This window comes from Carya illinoinensis, chromosome 4, assembly GCF_018687715.1.
Source record: "Carya illinoinensis cultivar Pawnee chromosome 4, C.illinoinensisPawnee_v1, whole genome shotgun sequence".
In the NCBI taxonomy this organism is placed as follows: domain Eukaryota; kingdom Viridiplantae; phylum Streptophyta; class Magnoliopsida; order Fagales; family Juglandaceae; genus Carya; species Carya illinoinensis.
The window spans coordinates 4,697,491-4,703,490 of NC_056755.1; positions in this window are offsets into that span (position 1 = coordinate 4,697,491).

The window sequence follows — 6,000 nt, forward strand, 5'->3', positions numbered from 1 at the left end:
ACCTGAAGAATGCAAAATTGGTCACTACCTGCTTATGAAGGCGCTCTCTTTCAATTGTTAGTTGCATGACCAAATCTGCAATAACTTTGGTCCGGATACCTATGTCCCTTGCAATTGCCATTTTCATATCCTTGGATTGATGCAAAGATGCCTCCAAGCTTTCCAGTCTGCCTCTCAGAAAGCGCAGTTCCTCCTTTAGCTGCGCATTGGATTCAGATAATATGACACACTTCTCCTCGGCAGTAGTGACCCGAATTTCAGCTTTTGAAACCTTCAACTTCAGGTCCTTTATCAAATTCTCCATGTCTCCAATTATAGAATACAACATGCTTTGCTTCTCCTGACTTGCTTCGGCAGATACCACTACATGCTGTAGCTGAATATTAGATTCCCTTAACAGCCTCTCAAGTGAATTAACCTTGTCAGAGATACCATTACTGCCTTCAAGAAAACACAGCTCTTCATAGATTTCATTAAGATCCATATTAGTCTCCCCTAACATTTTACACTTGGATTTGGTACTTTCGGCCCTACTTTCTGCTTCAGAACTTTTTTGTTGCAGATCCACAATAAGATCTTCCATTTCATTGATTTCAGATGATAAAACGTTATGCTGATCCCGACTTCCATCAGCAGAGACCTTTTCATTCAGCAGCCGAAACTCAGGTTCTTTAAGCAGATTCTCAAGTGAACTCACCTTCTCCCTCAAAGTGAAGGCCTCAGAATTGGCTATAGTTAATATATCTTCAGTTTCCCTTAATCTGGCCTTTAAGCTATTTGTACGCGCCAAGAGAGAGTCATTGAGGTCTGCACTACTAGTCTTGAGCTTGTGGAAATCAATCTCTTTCGCTTTCAACTGCTCAGTGGAGGGTTCAAGCTTTGATCTTAGCTCAGATTCTCGAAGTAATGAACCATTCAAATTGAACTGAAAAATCTGGAGCCGACCCAATAGTTCTTTTGAAATTCCCAGAAGGACCTGTGATGTATTATCTGCCTGGAACCATCTCCCCCAAACATCTGCTGCTTCTTCCTCTAGGTAAAATACTTCTTGTTCTGAGGAATGTAGCCTCAGTTTCGGTTCTTCTTCGATTTGTCTTGATTCAGTCAACTTCTTCTCAAGATCAATCTCTCTAGCCAAAGATTTTTCCAGCATTCTCAGAACATGTCGCTGGTGTCCAGCAGTCTGTATCTTTGCATTCATATTCAACAAGTCATCATCCTCTGGAAAGTCCGCACCTCTAACACTACTCCCTGTCAACATGCATACAGCTAAGTGAGATAACGACAAAACCGCAAAAAATATTTTCATTCATGTTGTATGGCACCAATTTATGCCTACATCAAAAGAGAGAAAAAAAATTAAAAGGAAAACTATGATTCGTCACACTTCATGCAGAATCAAGCCAGTAACCCATGAAAACGATCTCAACGTATTCATCTGGCACATATAGCTCCCAAACAGCCTTTCCACAGTTTCTTACAAGTTATGTCACTTTTGTGCGGAACAAACAAAGCTGTCCCACTCTTTGGATTTCTACGGCTACCTCTTATAATGCAACCATGGAATCCTTATGCCAATCGTTATTTGTTATTATAAACTAGATTTACTTTCTATAGCTTACTATTGTCATCCTGATTAGAAGAGGGTATGATCCTTTGGAACTTGGTAGATTGCTTCCTAATTTCAGACACCTGATCTTGTGATTCCTTCAAAGATTGTTCGGCATCACGCACCTTTCCTTCCATTTCCATGAAATTTTCTCCTAAGTGTTTGAGTGAGGATACAATCTCACCCGCAGAGGTAACATCTGCTTGAAGAGTAGTGGTGAACTTGTCCAGTTCTCTCGCCTCTGAATCTAAAATTCCCGATAATAGATCAAATTCCAAAGTCTTTTCAATAGAGTCACCCAATATATGTTCTTCCACTGAAGCAAAGGCTTCAAAGTCACTTTCCTTGTTCGCCACATGCATCGCAAGAACACTTAAGTTTACCAACTTTTCAGAAAAACATGCTAACTCCAATTCCACTCTTGTTAGAAACTTAGAACCTCGCCAGCATTTCCTAATTCTTCAATGACCTCTCCAGTGGAAATGGCACCTTCAAGTGAGTCAACCACATTCACTCTGCCTCTGGATCACCAGTATCAACATCATCATCAACGGATACAGTTGCTTCACAAACAGCATCATTTTCCATTGCAATCGTCCGGTTATTCTGCTGTTCTTAAAACCTGGAAAATCAATCACCAAACATACAGAGGACTTAAGTTAGAACATGCTTTGAGAGGAATTTATTAGTAAACTAAATTAATTTTGGGGAAAAAAGCACTGCAGTTTGCTAAGAATATTGAGAAAAAACGAGATATTGTCTCCACTTGTGCAGTTGTGCTACCCCCTGCGAGCTCTTCCTCCTCTCTTTTTCCACCTCAGTCTTTTTTTCCCCTTTTCCATCCGGTGAAACTGAAGATGATAATTTTTTTTAAATATCAATCCAAAACAGCCATCTAAAAAGCTTGAAAGTAACTCCATGAAAGTTCGTGATCAATGGTAGCATGATCTCAGTCATTTTGCATTAAAACCTTTGGAAACCTAAGAAACATCAGTGACGGGCAAAACTTTGAAAGGCCCAGATCTAGAATTTCCCATATATGTCGACAGAAAAACAAAATCCATTTAAGAATCCTGAAATGTCCAAAAATAGGAACTCCAAGCTGCCCACCTCACGGTATGAACATAAACCACGAACTATTGAAGAAAATAGGTACCACCAATATTAGTTTTCTGGATTTTGTCGAAAGAAATCATAGAAGAAACGTGAGAACGGTTAGAAAACAGGAACTCTACCTTATGAAATAAGAGACCTTGAGAGCACGAGAAGGAACCGTCAGAGGGGAAGGGAGACTGAAATTTTCTTTCCTCAATAAATTTAATTTATAAATATTTCCAGGAAAATAGAAAAGGTAGTTTATTAATACGAGTCAGTCCGTTCGGTTAAACACGTAGCTACGTGCAGGATTTTCCCCTCTCTCTTTTCTTTTTTAAGACGTGGCAGTTCTTGCCGCAATAAAATCTTCGGGAATATTGGTGCAAATTTCGTTCTTTTAAGGCGACTAGATTCGACGTTAGAACTTTGGAGCGAATTTTGCGTTTGGTTTTGTTTAAAATTGAACTAATCATTAACAATTAACAATAACAATAATATAATAACGTTAACTACAAATTAATATAGTTGATGTAATACGTTAAATTATAAAATTATTTTTATTATAAAATAAATTTAAAAAATCATATAAATTTATGTCAATTTAAAATTTTAATTTTATATGATCATTTCGTCGTGACAGTAAAACTTTTCTACCATTTTACTCTTTATAAAATCTACACGTAATATAAGGATAATGTTAGTCTTACTGATAAAAGCCACCAATAGTGACTATCCTTTTTTATTTTTAGAAAAATATAATTACAAGTATAATTATGTATTAATATATACACTAATATGATATAATTAGTCAAAAAATAAATTTTATTGAAAACAGTATTAATTTAAATTTTAAATATGAATGAATCAGTATTAATACACAGATTAGTACACGACCGTATTTATATATAGCAAAACTCTTTTTTTTTTTTTTTTACTTAATAATTAAGGAAATCATGTTTTTAAATGATGTTGTAAGTTTTTTAAAAAGTATAGATATATTTAAAGATATAAAAAAAGCTATAAAAAAAATAAAAAATAAAAAAAGCCTATTAAATGGCCACCATCTGTTGGTGGCTTTTGTCTATGGCTGTAGTAGGATGCCGTAATACAAACATTTATCTCCTCCAAAGACAAAAGCTTCACATCATTCGTACTGCACATCAGTGCACTGTTTTTCGACCAATATACATGAACTTGTATGATTGTTTTTTGTGTAATTAATTTGTAGTTAGTGTATTTTTCTTAAATGAAATCAAGCCCATCCTCCATCCAATTTGCTCTCCGTCACAAGATAGAGCAAATTTAGGTAGCATATGAGCAGTTTGATTTCCTTTTTCTCGGTGCAAATTGAATGTTCCAATGACTGTTTCCTATAATCATTAATCTGATATCCTCCAACATGCACATACCTAGAACCTATTTTTTCTGCATTCTTGATTTCTCCACATTTGTAAAACCCAATTCCTGACAGAATTTTATTGCTCTCCACAAAGCCTTGATTTCGGCAACCACAGGTTTAATGAAATGCTTCTGTTTCATGCATAAAGTTGCCATTAATTCAAACCCCCCCTCCCCCCCCTCCCCCTCCAATTTCTATTTTACAATTCCAGCACCTATGCTTCTCTTTCTTCTTTTCCTGAAATGCATCTCAATTAAGCTCAACAACATTTGTCTTAAGAACCATCTGATATTCATCTAACCCTTGCTGAGTGCCAACGGCCTGTGGCTTGACGGCACAACACCCACATCTCCAAAGTGGGTTCGACTCCACTCTCCCAACGCAACAAAAATCCTTACTAAGTTACTTTGATTAGATTACTTGGACTTTCAAAGTTTTTATCAACCATAAGAATATGAATTAAGCAGCATTCGAAAATCTTCAAAGATTTGATCTGTTTCCATGCTCTTCATAATCATGTCGTACTTATGGTTTTGTTTATGATTGACAAATGATTAAGTTAACAGATCATTAAAATCTTTTTTTTAGGGGGGGGTCGGTGATTCATTATGAGGAGTTAGATTTTAAGATCTCAATATTGAAGTCTTTTATATTAAGATTAAAATAAAAAATCATTAGCTATTTATCTATTTATTTCTATTTATGCCTTCAAGATTTTCTCCTCTAATTAATTACCTTGCTTTCATCTTCATCTCCATAATCACGAAGATAGAGTTTGGAGGTATGGTGGTTCAAGCTTTCATTTTCATTGCCATAGAGTAAATGTTATCGTGGCTATGAAAATTGCAAGAAGAGAGAACAAAGAGAAAAACTAGATCTACGAGAAAACAAGAGGAAAAAGATGTGAAAAATGGGGTATAATGGAGAAAATAGGAATTTCCTACTTAAAAATACTAACATGAATACCGAAATAGATCAAATGATTGAATTTTGAGAGCATCAAACCCACTTTACTCTTTAAAAAGTGGTACGTGTTCAACCTTTTCTTAAAAAGTTTCTATTTTATATTTTAAATTTCATTATCTCAAATAGTATTTAAGGACATGTTTTAAGGGATGATTATTCAAGTGATTTGTCACAATGTCACATAAACTATATAACATTAATAAAAAAATAATTAATTTTTCTTAAATTTAACATAGAAGCATTAGCTGCTTTACTCTTTTACCAGAACTATCTAATGAGTTGATGATAGATGCATTAACAGGGCTCCACATTCAACAATAAGTTAGGTGGCATGGTCACGCACAACAAGGACAACATGAATGCTATTTGCATGATTTGGATTGGAAAAAAATAAAATCTTCTAATTTGTATATAGACTTGTTATTGTAAGAGTAATACAGCACAAGTTTTTTGTCAAAAAATAGAGCCCATGATAAAATAAAATTAAAAATAAACGTGAAAAATTCAATTTTTCTTAATAGAATATGCTTTTTTTATAAAAGGTTTATACGAGACTTGTACGTTTAGAGTTTGTATATATCATTATTCTTCTACCTTAATTTACTATTTTTTTTTTAAGTTTCTCTTAATTAGGTGTAAATCTTATTTACAGAAAGAAAAGTAACGATTTACAATTTTTTATAATTTCATATAAATTGGAAGATAGTTTTGCAAAGTGAAATTTATTTTAAATAAATCGAATAATTTTATTAGTTGATTATAAAAATGAATTTAAGAAAGATATAGCGCATATATGTCTTTTTCGGAACAGTTATCCTCGTTTAGATAAAGATTGACGAAGAAAAAAAAAAAGTCTTTTTTCATTGTTTGGACGGTCAATAGATCATATCCTCACGCCAAAAACATCCCGAAGTAATAAAAACGGACAAAA